The following is a 20,365-nucleotide window of genomic DNA, read 5'->3' on the forward strand; positions in this document are numbered from 1 at the left end:
GTGGGGAGCAGAACAGGCAGATTGACTCAAATACACTGCTGAGGGGAGCAGCGGGCGAGTCAGGAGAGGTCTACTGCGCCATGTGGGTAGCTCCCTGGCCTGGTATAGAACTCATGCTGCAATGGCTGCAAATAGCTTCATAGGTTGCGACTTAACCCCTTGTGCCACCAGGGAGGCCCCCTGTGGATGTCTTAAGGAAGACAAAAATGTGTCCTCATTCACTTGCATGCATTTGTTTGTGCATTCCACTGTACTTATGAAGTAGTGATACATGTCCATGTAAAGACTTGGGATAAGGAAGTAATGAAAACAGATACAGTTCCCTCTCGTAAGATATTTAGTCTACTGGGGAGGGGGGAGAATTAAAAAAAATTCTCTAAGTGATTTAATTGTCTTTGTAGTAAGGTCTAAAAATAAAAACTAAGCAATCTTGGGTACTAATTATGTGACAGGCATGTATTTTATGCATACCAATTAATTTAGTTCTCATAACAACTCTTTGAGGGAGTTAGAAAAAGACAGGATTGGAGCCCATAAAATCTGGAAGGGCATGGATTCTTTTAATAAATCTAGGAATATTGAACTGTGGATCACAATAGGATATAAGAGTGCAAGATGCTGACATTAATGTAGCACTTACTGTGCCAGGCACTGGGCTCTCCACTTAGGGGTGTGAGCCTTCACGACAACACTGTTAATTTAGGGATGGGGAAGCAAGAGAGCTTGAGCCACTTGTCCAAGTGCACATATTTTGTTTTTTTGTTTGCTTGTTTGTTTTTGTTTTTATGCATACAAGAGCTGGAGTACAGGCCAGAGGTGCGAGGGATGAGAGAATTCACCAGAGAAAGAGTGGGAAACAGAACAGGCAGATCTACTGAAACATACTGCTGAGGGGAGCAGCAGGTGAGTCAGGAGAGGTCTGCTGCGCCATGTGGGTTACTCCCTGGCCAGCCAGGGGATTGAACTCGTGCTGCAGTGGCTGTAGACAGCTTCATAGGCTGTGTCTTAACCCCTTAGGCCCCAGGGAGGCCTACACATATTTTTTAAGTCATTGTTCTGAGACTGTAGCTTAGGTGTGTTTGACCCCAAGCCCATGCTCTCACATGCTATGTTAACCTGTGAAAAGATAATATAGAACATTCTTCCTTGGAAATACTTGTAGAAAGAGGATGGGGGAAAGGATCATTTTAATGTGACTGAGTAAGCACTTACTTTCCTAGCATAGGACTACAAGTCTAAATCTTAACCTTTAAGCATATTATAAGGGAGCCGATCAGCTCCTTCTACAGCTTCCTATTCTAAGGGAAAAATGACAAAGCAGCAGTGTTGGCATCACCTGGGAACTTGTTTAAAATGCAGAATCTCTGATCCCAACCCAGACCTACTGAGAATCATAATCTACATTTAGATAATCTCTAGCTGATTCATACACACAGTGAAGTTTTAAAGCTCAATTCCAGAACAAGTTAAAAAGTGGAGCTTCCAGTTCTGACTGTGAGAAAACCAATCAGTGGTTTGACCACCCCAGGTTTCTTTTGCTCTCTCTCTTCAGCCAGACCTTGAGCATGACCTCAGTTCTCCTCGTGGATGGAATCCAGTATTCTATATGGAAGGTTCTGAAGTTTGGGGATGAAAATTTCTGTAGTCTTTTACCTTCAGAAGAATCAGTTTCTCATTTTGTGATCCATGGGCCCTCTATATCAGAATCAACTGAGGAGTTTATCAAATTGATAATTAAGTGAAAATCAGACTTCTCAGAAGAGCTATAAATGATAAAATATATTTCTTAAAACATCAAGAGAGTATGACTAAATATGCCTTTTAAGATGTCTATCCAGAATGAGGATGCAGCAAAGACCTCAGGCAAACATTAAATAATATTTAATTTTTTATAGATTTATTTATTTATGCACACAAGAGCAGGGGTACAGGCCAGAGGTGTGGGGGGGTGAGAGGATTCACCAGAGACAAAGTGGGAAACAGAACAGGCAGATTTACTGAAATACACTGTCAAGGGGAGCAGCAGGTGAGATAGGAGAGTCTGCTGCACCGTATGGGTCTCCTCCCTGGCCAGGGATCAAATATGGGCTGCGTCTTAACACCTTGTGCCACCAGGGAGGCCCCTAAATCATATTTAATTTTTACAGTTAAGTAATCCCCCTTAAGGAGAAAATATCACTGTGGCCCCATCCATACTTAATTTCAAGGGGAATCCATTCTCCCAGTAACTGTGCAACTTTTATTTTTATTCACTTATTTTTTATAATTTTAAATAATTTTATGAGAGTAATACTGGTTTACAGCAGTGCATATAATTAAGAACTATGTAACCACACCACACCCACTACTAAAGCACCCACAGTCCTCTACCATGGTCCATTATGCTCCCTCCCACCTTTACTCTACACCCTCTGGTAGCCTCAGTTTTATACTCAGATTTCTAGGATTTGTTTTTGGCTTGGGGTTGTCTGACTCTTTGTTTTGTTTCTCTATATTCCACATATGAGTGAAACCATCTGCTATTTGTCTTTCTCCTTTTGTCTTGTATTACTTAGCACAATCCCTTCCAGTTCCACCCAAGTTGTCACAAATGGCAAGAGTTCATTTGTTTTTATTGTTAAATAGTATTCCATTGTGTGTGTATGCATGCATGTATGTATGTATATATAAACATCCCACATCCTTTAATGAAATGATTTACATTTTCAAACCCCAGTTCTCTCGCTTGCAAAATGAGGAAAATATTCACACCACTGCAGGGAGGAACAGGATATTGTGCCATTCTCAATAGTGTGTGAAATTATCTGGCATACTATGTACTCTAAATAAATCATAACTATTATTATTGGTTTTTCACAAAATCATTACTCTCAGATCACCTACATTATCATAACAATCATGAAATTATAAATTAGTTACCTTAATTAGAAACCAACTTTGAATAATTTAGATGTGGCTTAATTTACCATTTAGATCTTGTCATTTCATTCATTTGATGATTCAGTCAACAAATAAATATTAACATTCTACTAAGTGCTAGAAATTTTTCTGGGCACTGGGAATGAGACTGCGTTGTAAAAATGGTAGAGAGGGGAAAACAAACAAATAATAGAGAATGTTAGCTTATGGTAAAAGCAATAGAGATCATAAATCAGATGGAAGGAATGGGCCATTCTTTCAAACTAATTTAATATCTAGCCAATTAAAAATGACTGTTCTGGGGCCTCCCTGTTGGTGAAAGGGGTTAAGCACCGCACTATGAAGCATATGCAGCCTCTGCTGCATGAGTTCGATCCCTGGCCAGCCAGGGAGAAACCCACATGGCGAGGCAGACCCCTCCTGTCTCACCCTCTGCTCCCCTCAGCAGTGTATTTCAGTCAGTCTGCCTGTTCTATTCCCTAGTCTGTCTCTGGTGGATCCTCTCACCCCCCACATCTCTGGCCTGTACCCCAGCTCTTATATGCATAAATAAATACATCTTAAAAAAAAGACTGTTCCAGGGCCTCCCCGGTGGTGCAGCGGTTGAGCGCTGGGTTGTGAAGCTGCCCGCAGCCTCTGCAGCGCTGGTTCGATCCCCGGCTGCTCCCCGGCCACCAGAGGAGGGTCCCACATGGGCAGACCTCTCCTGCTGCCCGCTGCTCCCCTCAGCAGTGTACTTTGGTCCTTCTGCCTGCTCTGCTCCCCACTCTGGCTCTGGTGAATTCTCTCACCCTCCTGCGCTTCTGACTGTACCCAGTGCTTATATAAATAAATAAATAAATCTTTAAAAAAAAAAAAAAAGACTGTTCTGAACCACCGTTTCCTTCACCTGATGAAAATCTCAATATACAATTAATCTATTTCTTCCTAATGTTATTGGTACATGAATTGTCCAACATGAACGTACAGTTGTTAAACATTTTGTGGGAAAATAGAATAATGACTCTATTGGTCATCAAGATTTGAATCAATTTAAAATGTTTCATTCTTTCAAACCCATATTTTTATATTTGAATTGAGCATTAATTTATTAAGGGCACAATTAGAAGACAATGGGGCTCCAATTGTACATGGCCACCCCCTGGACTCTAGAATAACCTCATTAATTTGCACCTAGAGAAAAAGTTTTGAAGATATAAATACTTATTTCTCATCTTTGTGAGTTTTAGGATTTTCTCTTTTGGATTTTTAAAAAAAATGATGTCACCCTATTCGAAAATATTACATTGATCCAAAACTTGGCCATCGGCAGTATCATCATTTCATCTTCCTTGAGAATGTTTCACAATTACAGGTTCATAGTCGACAAATTCATACATCATTCTATGTGATGCTAACAATAACATCAGGAACAGATTATCTATTTTTTTTAAAGATTTATTTATTTATGCATGCAAGAACTGGGGTACAGGCCAGAGGTGTGGGAGGTGAGAGGATTCACCAGAGACAGAGTGGGGAACAGAACAGGCAGATCGACGGAAATACACTGCTGAGAGGAGCAGTGGGTGAGTCAGGAGAGGTCTGCTGTGCCATATGGATTGCTCCATGGCCGGGGATCGAACTCATGCTGCAGTGGCTGCAGATAGCTTCATAGATTGTGTCTTAACCCCTTGCACCACCAGGGAGGCCCAGATTAATTATCTATTGAGTTTTCCATCAAGTGAAAGAACTTTGGCTCAGAATGACCATTATTAATTGACTAGACAGTTGTGGCTAGTCAGTGTTTGGTGCAAAGACTCAAATTCAGCTCTTTTCTCCGTGAAATCAGCACTAACTCTGTTGTGGACCCTCTCCTTATTTGCCAATTCCTAAAAAGTCTTCCATAAAAGAATCAGGATTCCAGAAGGTTGGATTACTGTGTGTTATTGTTCTCCAAGTAAGGACTTGCTAAAGTTATTTTAGGTTTAAATTATTACCATTGTCTAAATATGATGGTGTTGGGGATGCAAATAGAATAAATAACCTAATATCAAATGGAATTTGTGAGGCATGAAATATCAGCTTCCAGAGAATTATAATTATGTGCATATACATTATATAATCTGTTAGGCATTATGGAATTTTCCAAACACAACTTTACTTAAGTTTTAGAATGGACTTTTGAACAATTTTACTCCTAATAAATTCTTCATAAATACATTCTGGTTTAAAGTTAGGAACAATTTTATTTTACTGACTCAAAATTGGAATTATATCTAGTGAATTTTACCAGCTATGAATCTGAATGTACCTTGAAGATGTAACACTCCTTGTTCTCATTCTCTTTCTTATTAGTCCATACTGCAATCTAATAATGGAAATATTAGAGACAACATGTTAAAAGAGAAAAAAAATTCAGACATGGATCTAATTACTGTGTTAACTCTTCCAGCACAATTAGAAGACAATGGGGCTCCAATTGTACATGGCCACCCCCTGGACTCTAGAATAACCTCATTAATTTGCTTATCTTATTAACATTGAGGTTAAAATTCATATTACACTCTTCAAACTCTGAAATTATTTCTAACATGAATGCTTCTGCTATTATAATTGGTCATGCCTTTATTACACACACACACACACACACACACACACACACACGGAGTACCACATCCCCTGCCCCCAACAGTGCTTGAAGTATAAAATCTAGGAGACAATTGGAAATACCTCAGGATGGTCAGCCACTTTTTTTTTTTAAGATTTATTTATTTATGCATACAAGAGCTGGGGTACAGGCCAGAGATGTGGGAGTGTGAGAGGATTCACCAGAGACAGAGCGGGGAACAGAACAGGCAGACTGACTGAAGTACACTGCTGAGGGGAGCAGCGGACGAGACAGGGGCAGTCTGCCTCGCTATATGGGTTGCTCCCTGGCAGGCCAGGGATTGAATTCACGCTGCAAAGGCTGAGGATTGCCTCACAGTGTGGTGCTTAACCCCTTGCACCATCAGGTAGGCCCTGGTCGGCCACTTTTCATAACAGTACAAATAGCTAAAGAATGAATAAGAGTAAGTGATTTTCTAATGTATGTGGCCCAAAGTTCTGACAGGGCAGATATTATCCAGAAATATTTTCACTGAAGTATAAATTAAGTGTACTCAGAGCCCTCTTGTTTTCCTTCTCTCTAGGTAAGAATGAGTTTCCTGGTGAGCTATTTGGTGTTTTCTTTTTGAGTAAATTCTGAATTTTCAAGGATAGTTTTTACTTCAAATCAGTTATTATTTTGTTCTTGTAATCCATTTTATTAAATAAATCCATCCATTTAGCACAGAAGGAGCATTTTAATGAATTTTATAGTGATGTTTCTTGCGTCAACTGAAAGGAATTTAGTTCATAAATAATACAGTGTGATTGCAGGGTGTGGTTTTCCCTGTAATCATGACTTTTAAGATGATAACATTCTTGAAAGCATCATTCTTTTGCCTCATTCTTCCAGGTTCTCAAAGCTAAGAGCTATAGTTTATCCTGGGTTAGCCATGGTGATTGCAATGCACAGAACGTGAGAGCTAGAAATAAGGAAAGGTCAAGAACATAGGGACCTCAGCATAAAGTTTCAAGCCAAGCAGGATGAATATGTGTTAGAAAGCTGCTGTAAAACATTAGTCCTATAGTCAACAATGATAAGTTGGACACTTAAAAGTTTAAGAGGATAGATCTCATATTAAGTGTTCTTTCCACAATTAAAAAGCAGACCTGAAGGCATCAGATAATGATGATAATGAAAATTTATAACTTGCAAATGCAATTCAAACTCTTTAAAACTCTCATTGTACTAGTTGGCTCAATCTCCATTCTTTAGACCCTTTATTAAAAAAAAAAAAAAGGTAATACCTACAGCCTGTTGAATACTCATGGATAGTTGGTACAGCCAAGCCCAACTGAATCTATCAGTTGAATTGAATATTTGCTCATGGAGTGATAGTTGCATTCAACCTGAAAACTCAAGGCCCCATTTTCTCTCTTATTTTGCTATTGTATATAGTTTGTGTGTGTGTGTGTGTGTGTGTGTTTATATGATGTCATACCCAGATGTCAATTACTTTTTCCTGGCCCCATTAAATTGTTTACTCTGAAATAGACCTCAAATATAAAGGCTCTACTTGTTTTTTTCTGTCACATATGGTTCTAGATATGGTAGATCCTCAGAACATATTTGATGAATGAATAAGTGACAACCATTCAGAATTTGCTCTTCCAGCATTCTGTTGCATAAGTACCAGTAGGCCTCCTCAGGCTGACTTGCCAGGTGAAGAGTAAATAATTTCATGAAATTGGTCAGGAGGATCTGAGAAGGGGAGGAGAGAAGTAACAATTATAGCTTCCATTTTCAAAAACTCTTGCTGTGGATCAAGCTCAAGCCCAGGGTAGAAAGTGTTAAATAAATTTAATACATTGAATTCTCACAACTGTTCTTTGAGGTGGGAGATATTGCTCTCATTTGGCAGATGAGTAAATGCAAAGTTTGGCAGATTTAGGAATCGGTTCAAGGATGTAGAACTAGGCAGTGATGTTACAAAGTTTATCCTCAGATTGACTAGAATCCAAAGCTTGTGCTCTGAACCACTGCACATACTGTTTGCAAAGGAGCAGATCTCATTCATGATCACAGCTCTTTCCCTGAGGTCTTGCTGCTGGTCCCCATCCTCCTGGTGAACCCACCTCCATCTGGAAATTTTCTTTGGGCTTTTTGTATTTTTTTCTTCCCCTTGCTCTGAAATACTTTTCCTCAAGTCCACTCGCCTTTATAAAGATGGGAGCCTCCCACCTCAAATGAGGACCAAATAGAAATATCAACTAAAACTCCTTGTGTTTTCTGCCAGAGTTGGTAGACCCGAGGAAATTCCCCTCCTTGCTGAGAGGCCCCTCAACAATGGGATTCTCTGGGCTCCCTCCTGGACAGCTAAGCTGTGTGTTAAAGGGGGGCTGTACTTAGTCCTTTCCTCTTCTGTGCCTATGAAGGGCCATCGCTCTACAAGCTAAGTGTACTCAGAGCCCTCTTGTTTTCCCTCTCCCCAGGTAATGAGTTTCCTGGTGAGCTATTTGGTGTTTTCTTTTTTGAGTAAATTTTGAATTTCCAAGGATAGCTTTTACTTCAAATCATTTATTATTTTGTTCTTGTAATCCATTTTATTTAAATGATATCACCACTTAGAATAATCCTTTTTTATTATTTCATTTTTCTTCCATAAGGTCTAATAGGTCATTGTTTTCCCTCTAGAACTTGAGAACATCTAATTCTCATCAATAGGCAAAGCACAGAAAGCACAGAAGGAGCATTTTAATGAACTTTACGATGATGTTTCTTGCATCTGCTAAAGTAAATTAGGTCAAAATAAGATTGAAGAGAGCTTCAAGTGCTTTAACATGTAACAACTGACTTTATTATCTAGAAAACAGGAAGAAGTAAAAGGAACCTGCAGATAACAAAATCATTAAACTTACATACTTGTTAAAGGGTCAGGTGTCTCCATGGAGCAAATTTTAATTTGTATTTCCTAAGAAGGAGAGGAAACACTCCCTGAAAAACTACACAGGTCCACAGAGCTCAAACCATATCATGGATACATTGAATGTTAAGTAAGCATTGGTCCAGGCAGAGGGAAGACTCCACAGCCTCCACTGGGTTTTTGCCATGCCCATTGAAGGTTATATAATTACCTTACTCCTGGCTGGTGCTTTGGGTATTACTGATAACATCAGACATGATAAATTGTGTATTGACTTGTTCCTTATGCCTTTGTTCCCTCTAAATGGTGCAACTTTCAACCCACTTTTTATGATTCACTCTCTCCTTTTAAAGCTCTCAGTTTTAATTAATTATTTTCTTACCTTGTCTCCTCATAATACTGGTTATGCACACACCTTTTGTGAAGATCAGGGTTATTTGGGACACTTTGTTCTCTTTTGGTATAGGATAAAGTAATTGAGTTAATGCATTAATAAAGTCTCATAAAATCTACTAAGAACATGAATTCTGCTTTGATTTTATATGATTTACTTAGATTGCACTGCCCTCTGCTTTTCTCTTCCTTAATACTCCTGAAATTTATGTATCGGTTCATTTTTGCTGCATAGAAACCATCTTAAAATGTAATGTCTTGAAATTAGGCTATTTATGGAACTTGTGATTCTCTAGGTCACCTGAGATCAGTTGGACTTGATTGGGCTCACTCATGATTCTATGGTCATTTTCTGGTTGAAAATGGGCTCTTCTCTCTAAGGATTAACTGCCTGTCAGATTAAAAAAATGAGAAAATACGAGACCACTTATCTCCTATCACCAGTAGACTAGTCTGGACTCACTCTCCTGACAATTTTGAGATTCCAAGAGAATGAACATAGAAGACACAAGATCTTTTAAGGTGTAGGCTTAAAAGTGATGTGACTTCCACATCAAGGTGTCAGTGGGGCTGAATTCCTTCTGGAAGACCTAGGGGAGAATCTTTTCCATGGCTTTTTCCAATATCTAGAGATTACCTGCATTCCTAGGTTTATGACCACTTCCTCCATCTTCAAAACTCATAGCCTCATTCAGTCATCTTTAAATATTCTCTCTCTCTCTCTCCTTCTCTGGTGCTGAGTTTTTTGACTCTTTCTTATAAGGACCTGTGATTGTGTGGGCCCATCCAGATAATCCAAGCTAATCCCCCTTAATAGAATTATATCTGCAAAGTCTCTTCTACCATGTAGGGTAATTACATGGCAAAAGATTAGTACATGGGCATCTTTTGAGGAAGTCATTATTTTGTCCATCACAATATTATAAAGAAGTGATATAAATATCACTGCATGGAAAAAGTAGCACTTGAACTGTGTCTCAAAACATGGGATAGGGAATGCACTCTCAGAAAGCAGAGCAGCATAAGTAAGTGTTTGTAGGCCAAAGATGGCCAAGATTGTTTGGGGGAGGGTGAAGATGTAAGTAACTTATTTTTCACTGTAGATAATGAGAGATGAGGATAAAAAAGGAGGCAAGGGTCTGAAGACAGAAAACCTTCCATGCCATGCTAAGGAAGTTAAATTTATCTGGTAGGCAATGGAAGCCCTTTGAATGGGAATAAGTGGGAGAAGGGAGCAACACAATCAGACTTACATTCCAGAAAGATTGCTCATTCAGCAGTGTGGAGCTGTGATGTCCTAAGGAAGGATTGTAGACAGGTACAGCTGATAGAACACTACATCCTCACAGTGGACAAATGCTGATGGTTACCTGGACCACAACCGAGGCAGAGGTAGAGAAGGGAATAGAGCTTTCAGCAATTATAAGAATGCAGAAGCAACAAAGTTAGGAGACTGAATGAATGACATGAAAGGGGAATACAAGGTCACTCTCAGACTTTTTGCTTTGGTGATGGGACAGAAGAGGGCACCTCATGGACTTAGATTTGGCATCTGTAATGTGGTTAATCCTGTGGGCTCAAGAAATCACCCTAAAAAGAACACAATGTTTAAATGGTCATTATTCCAGAGTCCTAATGCCATACCTGCTAAATGGGTCTGTTGTCACATTTTCAATGTTTCCTTGTACTTGCACATTAAAAATAAGAACATTGTCATAATCAGAGATATTAAAGAGATCTGCTTCCAAGGAAACAACTCTCCATTATCCAGTTCTTTCTACTTCCCTCTCTCACTTGTCTACCAGCTCTTCCCAGGGAGCATAAACTGATAAAAACCAGATGCAGCAGCTCCCTCTTTTTACTTGAGCAAATCTGACGCCTTCTTATATCTTTGCTCTGGACTTGTATCAAAGCATTGCTTCTAATCCTCTCCCACAGACCCCTGGTTCTCTTAGGAGTTTGAATTCCATCCCAGTATCTGCCAAATAAAATGGTATGGTTGGGGGCCTCCCTGGTGGTGCAAGGGGTAAGTTGCAGCACTATGAAGCTATCAACAGCCACTGCAGCATGAGTTCGATCCCCAACCAGGGAGATACTCATATAGTGCAGCAGACCTCTCCTGTCTCGCTTGTTGCTCCCCTCAGCAGTTTATTACAGTCAATCTGCCTGTTCTGCTCCCCACTCTGTCTCTGGTGAATCCTCTCACCCTCCCGCACCTCTGGCCTATACCCAAGTTCCTTTATGCATAAATAAATAAATCTTTAAAAAAATAAAATGGTAAGGTTGAGTGGAAACAAAAGGAGTCCCGTTCCCACCAAGTTCTCACCCAAAGGCAGTGTCTGCCTTTCTATGAATGCTTGGAGGATGGATAAAGTTCAAATGAAGGAGGATGTCTCTGGATTTGACTGAGAACTTATCTGGGTAGTCTGGGGTTCAACTCCAGGCTTTACCACTTACTTTCTGTATGATATTAGAAAAGTTACTGTATTATGAGTCTCATTTTTCCCAATATAGAATAAGGATAGTACCTATCTTGTAGGTATGTTGGGAAAATGATTTGAGAAAATGCACATAAAGCACTTTATTCAAGATTTCCATGTAGGAAATACTTCCAGATGCTAAACTCTAAACATTATTCTTTTGATTTGGGGTATTTTATTATCAATTATTAGATAAGGACTTGTAAAAAAGTAATAAACATTCCATCCAGTAATTTCATTCTCCAGATTCATTACAAAGACTTCCCCAGTCTTCAAGCCTCAGTCCATGCTATTCTCTTTGACCATTGTAGCTGCAATAACTTCCTTTCAGTTCTTCAAATCGTCCAAGCTTTTGCCCTTTCCAGAATCTTCTGCCCTGAATTTTCCCTTCATCCATCTCTGTCCCCAAGGCTACCTCCTTTACAGTATTTTGGGCCTAAAGGCTCTTAGAGGAGCCTTCCTGTTCACCTTATCTAAGAAGTTCCTACTGGTATTTTCTAACACTACACCTCTTTGCATTTTAATTTCCTTGACCACAATTTCAGATATTGTTTGTTTCTATTCCTACCATAGTTTTAGGTCCATGAGGGCATATACAGAAGTCCATATACTTCTGGTAAAATTGCATTAGGTAAAAGACTGTTCCAGGAAAAGCCATATATTAAATAAAACCTTGAATTCAGTGATGTGAATTTATACTTATTAATCTCTAATTTAGGCCACCAAGTTATACTTTATCCCTGGCACTTAGGACACCAGCTTCCTAGAGCTCGTTATAACAGCTCATGGAAGGTGCTCTTCCTAAATTGTGCATTGCTATAAAATGAGCTGAAACAGCTCTTTCAAATGATGCTGCCTTCTCACATCTATTATGACTGATAAGAGATGAAAACATTAGACTGAGAAATTATCCTTTGCATACTTCAGTGTGCATCCATTAAAATATGCATTTTCAACCCATCTCTGCAAAACACCATAAGGTTTTGAGGCTCTCAAATCAGCCTCTTGGGCATGCGTTTGTGTTCCCTGCAAGGAGGAGTTTGCTGGTGTGTGGCATACAAATCTGGAACCCACATTGAAATGAGTGGCGATGGGGCACATTGTTCCTGTCAGTTCCCTCTGCTCTGCAGACCCATGAGTTCAGTCGCCACTGCTGCTGCTAACCACATTCCTCAGAGACCTCCCATCCCATTAAAATCAATTCATTGTCACACATAGCCATTGAGGTTGTCTCTGTGCTGCTAAGTTTCCCAGAAGGATTCTGCCACTTTCTTCTATAGTTGAGGGAACACGAGAAAGTTTCTGGCTTTTTGCATTTATGCTTTATGGCATTTTATAGTTTATCTTCAGGTCAGCCCCCTTGTAAGAAGCAGCTGGTTTAAGAAATCCACATTGTAAGACTTTCATCTTAGACAGAGTTTTGGTGTACATGAAATAACAAAAGGGGAATTATATGGTGACATAGAATCAGAAGCCTAAGTGGGGGATTGAAGGGGCACGTGGTATAGAACAGGAAAGTTTCTTGGAAATAATTGCCTGAAAAAAAACTTTCAGATGAATATGAGGGACTGGACTTAGAAGGACGTGTGCGTGGCCTATACTTCTCTTTAAGAGCAGTCGTTCTTAGCCTAAGGTTCATTGATCACTAGGATTAACCTATTAGAGAGCTTCAAGGGGTCTCAGAATCCACTAAATGTGTATGAAAAAAAATAAATGTATATGGAGATAAGAATTTTTCTTTTTTTTTAAAGATTTATTTATGCATACAAGAACAGGCAAGAGGTGTGAGGGATGAGAGGATTCACCATAGACAGACTGGGGAACAGAACAGGCAGAATGACTAAATACACTGCTGAGGGGAGCAGCGGGCAAGACAGGAAAGGTCTGCTGGCCATGTGGGTAGCTCTCTGGCTGGGTGGGGATGAGGCTTCAGATAGCTTCACAGTGCTGTACTTAACCCCTTGTACCACCAGGGAGGCGCAGAGATAAGAATTTTTCTATGTAGTGAGTCTGTAGCCCTCAACAGCTTCCCAAAGGGTAAACTGAGGTAAAACATCAGCCCACATATTCCCCATATCATCCCAAAGGAGCTTTATTACATAATCACTATCAACTCCCCACCCCCGAACAAATTCATCTTATTCCAGCTTCCAAGATGATCTCACAACTTAGAGTGTTATTCCATTATTATAATTGTCATAATGCCTGCTCATCCAGTTTGTTCATATTGTTTCTTCCTTCTTTTTTCTTACATGACTTCACATTGTTAAGTGGATGCTTTTTCTTCTAACTTCTGCTTATCTCCCTCTAGATTCTTACTTAAGTCGCTTCTGGTAGATACCCTTAAGTACTTTGATAGAAACTTGTGGGTTCTGACCTGTTTGTAGAGAGATAAAGGCTATAATTCCATTAATTCAATGAATTAATATTTAATGCCTCCAGTAAACTAAGCATGGGTTCACCCCGAGGACAGTTTTTCATATTGGTCTTCATTTACCTTCATCAAAGAACCTTTTTCTCTAATGTTTTTTCCCTAATGTTTTTTTCTCTAATGTTTTTTTCTAGAGATTAGCTCTGTGTGTACTTACAGTCATTCACAAGGGTGATGAGAGCACTCCCACTGTAGGGTTGCAGAGATCCTGGAAGAGATGGCCCCTGTGCTAAGAGATCTTCCCACTGAGTAAGGAAAATAACGTGGTAGCACTGTGCATTGCAATTCTTTTTTTTTTTTTAAAGATTTATTTATTTATTTATACAAGAACTGGGGTACAGGCCAGATTCACAGGAGGGTGAGAGAATTCACTAGAAACAGCGTGGGGAACAGTACAGGTAGACTGATGAAACACACTGCTGAGGGGAGCAGCGGGTGCGACAGGAGAGGTCTGCCTTGCCATGTGGGTCCCTCGCCAGCCGGCGGGGATCGAACTGGCACTGCAGAGGCTGCAGATAGCTTCACAGCGCTGCACTCAACCGCCTGCACCACCAGGGGAGGCCCTTGTAATTCTTCGTTGTTTCATTTTTAGTTCATTTCTTTCTACCTTCTCAGTGGGTATTCTAGCTTTTATTCCCAGTTTTTCAAATTATTATTCTCCTCCTTCATCTCCATTCATTATTAAATCTACTATTAGCTCACATATAACCCCTCAATTTCCCTCCTTTCATGTCCTAAAGCCCCCACAGTACTTCTTGTCCCTTAGAGGAAGAATTATCTCTGGCATTCATTAAGCACATTTTAAAAAAATAAATCTTTATTTTTTACTTTTTTTTTAAGATTTATTTTTATTTATACAAGAGCTGGGGTACAGGCCAGAGGCACGGAAGGGTGGGAGAATTTACCAGAGACAGAGTCGGGAGCATAACAGGTAGATGGACCGAAAGCAATGCTGAGGGGAGCAGTGGGGAAGACAGGAGAGGTCTGCTGTGCCATGTGGGTATCTCCCTGGCCGGCTGGGAATCAAACCCGCACTGCAGAGGCTGTGGACAGCTTCACAGCACCACCAGGGAGGCCTGCTGCACACCTGCTGCTCAACCTGCTGCACCACCAGGGAGGCCCCATTAAGCACATTTTTGTTAGATAATACTATTGGCAAGGCATTTTGCACTTACATGTCTCTTCCCATATTTCCCATTTTTCTCCAGCCCATACAAATCCTTCTTTTGGAATTATGTCACTACTTACTGCATACTTTTCTTTGACTCCCATGAGCAAACTCTCTAAAAGTATTTTAAAATGCTGAATTTGTTTAAAGGTAGCATAAGTTGAATTTAAGAGACAGCACCTAAAATTTTTAAAAATTGCCCTATATTTTTGTTACATAATCATTAAAGGATTCCTTATTTGCAGTCTTTTCTGCAGTGCTGGAGTTGATGGATAACATTTACTCATACACTGATCAGTGTGATCTGGATAAACACTGTTGAACAACATTAGTACTCTGAAACTAAAACCAATATATTAAATATTAAGTGCTTCGATATGTTGTATTACTTCTTGAATTTAATCAATGGAAAGACATTACGAATGGTGGTAGAAATTCTTATCTTACTCTCTAGGAAATAATGTCATTTACATGGAATGTATAATCCTTCAGGCAATGGTGATCTTTCATCTCCTTAAAACATAATAAGAAAAGGTTGCTCTTTCATTATGAGGCAGAACTAAGTGGGTTCTTAGAGCAGTCAGTGAAAAAATTATTAAGAAAGAAGATTTTTTGCTAAAGAAAAAAAATATGCTTTTTCCTAAGCCTGAGAAGTATTACATTGTAATAATAGGAAAGAGTGTAGCTTCCATATTTTCAAAAATGTCCCTCTCAGGAATATTGAGTAAGATTATCTTTTACTACATTTTATATATTTATGTATTTATTTTGGCATAGAAGAACTGGGGTGGAGGCCAGAGTTGCAGGGGGTGAGAAGATTCGCCAGAGACAGAGTGGGAAGCAGAAGAAGCAGATCTATGGAAATGCACTGTTGAGCGGAGCTGCGAGAAAGACAAGAGGTCTGCTGTGCCATATGTGAGTTAGCTCCCTAGTCAGGGACCAAACTGAGGTCGTAGTGGTAGTAGTGATGAGACTTAACCCACAGGCCATGAGGGAGGCCCTTAATACATTTTTTAGTGACCATGAAAATTATTTACATATAATTGTATTAAGTAAAAAAAAAAAAAAACTACTGAATTTTGTGTTTACATATGTAGTCATATCCAGATTGGTATATAATATGATTTCAATTTTATTTATATTTTTTTAAGTTTTTTTTATTTATTTATTTATACATACAAGCACTGGGTACAGTCAGAAGTGCGGGAGGGTGAGAGAATTCACCAGAGCCAGAGCGGGGAGCAGAGCAGGCAGAAGGACCGAAGTACACTGCTGAGGGGAGCAGCGGGCGGCAGGAGAGGTCTGCGCGCCATGTGGGACCCTCCTCTGGTGGCCGGGGAGCAACCGGGGATTGAACCGGCAGTGCAGGGGCTGCGGGCAGCTTCACAACCCAGCGCTCAACCGCTGCGCCACCGGGAAGGCCCTGATTTCAATTTTAAAAAAACTTTCAATAACGGAAAATTTCAAACACGTATAAAGACAGAAAAATATAATGAATCTATTTCCTCATTATTAGCTTCCAACAATAATCAACTGTGCCAGTGTTCTCAGAGTTCCTATGATACTCACATCCCAGCCTATCTCCAGGCATTATATGATTTCTCCCAAAAATAAATTAGTATATGTATCTCATAGGTATTGGAAAAAACCCACAATACAAAATTACTTATTTTTAAAATTAGCAATAGTTCAGTGTCATCAGATAGCAACAAATTAACAACTATCTCATTTAATCTCATGAGTTTTTTAGTTTCATTGAATTGATATCATTCAATCATTGGATTGATATACTTTAAAGCCTTTTAATCTATAAGCTCTTCTTTTTCAATTTCTCCCTCCTCTCTTTTTTCCCCTACATTTTAGTAGTTTTTTGTTGTTATTCTTCAATAAACTATGTGTTTTCCTCTAGAAAGTTTCTCAAGATCTGTATTTTCCTTATTTTTATCCCAGTGATGTCATATGTCTCTCTTTCCTCTTTTCAGTTTTGTATTTTTTTTGTATATTGGTAAGGTCTTCTCAGCAGAGGCACATAATATCTATGTTATCCATCTTTTTTTGTTATGAGCCATCAGATTTCTTAAACCATTAAGGGTTGTTTCTTAGTCTACTCAAGCTACCATAACAAAGTAACACAGGCTGGGTGGCTTGAACAACAGAAATCAATTTCTCACAGTTTGGGAGGCCAAGAAGTCCAAATCCAAGCTGCCAGCAGCTAGATTTTATTCTAAGGCCTCTTCTCTTTTTTTATAGTTCGCCACCTCCTCACTGCGCTTACCTGGAGTCTCCTTGGTTAATGTGCACAAGGAGAGACACAGAGCTAGAGAGTATTTGTTCTTATAAGGATACTAATCCTATGGGATCAGGGCTCTACCTTTTTTCTTTTAACTCTTTTTTAATTATTTATTTTTTATTTTATACATTTTTACATCATTTTTCATTTTTGCACATGTATGCATTTTCATCTTGGTTATATTCCCCATACAATTCCCACTCCCCTTGTTTTGATCCTACTCCCTCCTCCCCGCCCCCCGCCCCCTCCGCCCCATAGTGTGTCTCTGATTTATAGCTGCTTGTTGATTTTGATTTTTACTTTATTATAATTAGGTTTTTTCCTGGTCCCTTATTTAGGTTTTCTAAATTCCTGCTATGAGTGAGACCATCCAGTATTTTTCTTTTTCTTTCTGCCTTATTTCGCTGAGCATGATCCCTTCCAGCTCCGTCCATGTTGCTGCAAATTGCATGAGTTTATCTTTGATCCAGCAATTCCACTCCTAGGTATTTACCCAAAGGACACAGAAACATTAATTCAAAAGGGCACCTGCACCCCTATGTTTATAGCAGCACTGTTTACAATAGCTAAGTTAGGGAAACAACCCAAATGCCCAAAAATAGATGAGTGGATCAAGAAGATGTACGTATACACAATGGAATATTTCTCAGCAATCAGGGCTCTACCTTTAAGACCTCGCTTAACCTTAATTACTTCCTTATGCAGTGTCAAGCACTTCAACATATGAATTAAGCCTATAGCAGCTTGCAAAAATGGTAATATTCTACTTCTATCATTCCTTCATTATTAGGTAAATAGTTCTATAAAGGAAAACTTACTCTTTTCTACTGTTCAGTCATTTACAGTAGTACTCATAAAAGAAAAACAAGATAAATGATTGATTCTTCCCTTTTACTTACTAGTTTTTAAAATAATGGGTTTGTTTACTTGTAGTGATCTCTAATAGTGATCAGTAGATTTTTATGTGTATGTTTCTTTTAGTATAGTTTTGAACTCATGGTTCAAACTATCATTCTCTGTCTGAGTGGCCTTGGATGAATCATTTAACCATGCTAAGCCGTGGTTACCTATCTCTGAAATGGGGCTGATGACGGTACCTGACAGAGAGATGAAACTTCAAAGAAATAATATCTGTAAAGAACCTAGCATATGCTAAACACAAACAGCTTTTTGTTAAGCAGCAGTAGCAGTTGTGCTGTCATCATGATTATGGTTATGATTATAATCAGAAAATATTACTTTGGAATATGCTTCTGTAGAACTTCTACTCTAGTATTTTGAGTATTTTTCAATAAGAACAATATGCTACCATTTAACTGCCTATGTTAGATTTTCTTCTCTTTTATTACATAATCAAAATAACATATGGTAGCAAGTTCCTTATTATTAGAGAAGTAATATGATGGCAATACATTATGATGTGGAGGTCCTGACATTGACTCCCAGGTCAAGAGTCAGAATGATCAAAGCAAATTCATGAGTGTCTTTAAGTATGAAAAATACGGAGATGCAATTTGCCAGTGAGGTGTTTAAAAGAAGTAGAACATTAAAAGGCTTTCACATTTCTATAGAGTATATTCAAATCTCTATGTTATTTGCATGCTTTAAAAAATCTGGCAATAAATGGTTCAATAACTAATTCTAGGTTGCTACTTCTTAGGTCACTTATATGTGATGGCTGTTTTTACTTGTGTCTTATATTTTGGTAAGCCCTGAATTTCATTTAATAAAGGCACAAAGCCCCAAAAATGCAAAAAAAAAAAAAAAATCAACTCCCACATTCTTTTAATTGAATCCTGTGCTTGTCTTTCATTAAGGTGAAGCTGAATTTAAAACAAAACAATTTCTAATAAGAAAAAAATATGTATTTAATAATTAATAACCCTTACAATCTAGTAAAAAGACATTTTGACTATATCAATTGTTTGTTTCAGTATTTTTTCCTAAATAATCCTAAATTGTTCTAATTTGCTTTATGACTATAAGTACAACTCTATATCATGAAATATTTAAATTTTTAAAAAGGTTGTCAAATAGGGCCTTCCTGGTGGCGCAGGCAGTTGAGTGCCATACTGTGAAGCTGTCCGCAGCCTCTGCAGCGCCGGTTCAATCCCGGCCAGCCAGCGAGAATCCCACATGAAGAAGCAGACCTCTCCTGTCTTACCTGCTGCTCCCCTCAGCAGTGTGTTTTGTCAGTCTGCCTGTTCTGTTCCCTGCTCTGTCTCTGGTGAATCCTCTCACCCTCCTGCACCTCTGGCCTGTACCCTGGTTCTTGTATAAATAAATAAATCTTTAAAAAAAATAGGTTGTCAAATACACAGAACACAAGCAGAATAAAATCCCAATTTTACTTTTATTTTCTATTCAGAGAATGTGGGATATAGTATCTAAGACTTATTTAAAAAAAAATGATGTTTAAAGATTTTAACTTGATTATTAGGCCTTCTAAAAATTATCTTCAGTTTAAAAAAAATTCTAATCATTTTACATTATCATGAAAGCATGGCTCCTCGCAAGGACTTGTTCGTGCCAGCACATTCTGTGCATCTTATTAAAGGACAGAGCGATGGTTTGTTCCATGACCTTATCTTGCTCTAATTTTCCTGTCAAGCAGAAATATGTAGTTAAGATATCTATCATCAATAATTTTCTTCAGTGTTTTATATGATGATTATAATAGGTAAGAAAATTCAGGAAGTCCACATCACATTTACCCCAGAAAAATGTCAAGTTCAAAAACACTGCAACTGGCAAGAAATTAATTCACAAGAATTTCTAATCAGGTGTCAGAGAAACTGTATCAGTTTTAGGTGAGAATCCCTGTTGAATTTTGATTTTTTGTTTTCATTATGACAGATAGGAGAAAATTTGAGTTGATCTCTTTAAAAATAATTACTCTCATTGGATCTGATGAAAGATAAGTTGTAATTTTACTCAACAGATGATTGGCACTATACATGAACCATATGTTCCTGTGGCATATTTTGAAATACATTTTTACCTTGATTTAAAGAGAGACTTTGTTGGGCCTCCCCGGTGGCGCAGCGGTTGAGCGCTGGATTGCGAAGCTGCCCGCAGCCTCTGCAGCTCCGGTTCGATCCCCGGCTGCTCCCCAGCCACCGGAGGAGGGTCCCACATGGCGCGCAGACCTCTCCTGCCGCCCGCTGCTCTCCTCAGCAGTGTATCTCGTCAGTC

General features: G+C 38.9%; 1 protein-coding gene and 1 long non-coding RNA gene across 3 annotated transcripts in view; one reads left to right on the top strand and one right to left on the bottom strand.

The window, feature by feature from the left end:
• Nucleotides 1-20,365, top strand: part of SYNPR (synaptoporin) — a 315,247-nt gene that overhangs the window by 178,214 nt on the left and 116,668 nt on the right. The gene's annotated exons all lie outside the window — the stretch shown is intronic.
• LOC119230724 (uncharacterized) overlaps nucleotides 1-20,365 on the bottom strand; it is a 71,288-nt gene that overhangs the window by 49,313 nt on the left and 1,610 nt on the right. The window contains exons 2-3 of one of the 2 annotated variants that reach the window (XR_008551867.1): nucleotides 13,870-13,957; nucleotides 5,210-5,266 (exon numbers count right to left, since the gene is read on the bottom strand). This is a non-coding gene — a long non-coding RNA (uncharacterized LOC119230724). The remainder of the gene's footprint in view (nucleotides 1-5,209; nucleotides 5,267-13,869; nucleotides 13,958-20,365) is intronic. The other variant, XR_005121799.2, reaches the window with a different exon arrangement.

The sequence above is a fragment of the Talpa occidentalis genome, unplaced genomic scaffold (assembly GCF_014898055.3).
Source record: "Talpa occidentalis isolate TD23 unplaced genomic scaffold, MPIMG_talOcc4v2.1 talOcc4.10, whole genome shotgun sequence".
NCBI classification, from domain to species: Eukaryota; Metazoa; Chordata; class Mammalia; order Eulipotyphla; family Talpidae; genus Talpa; species Talpa occidentalis.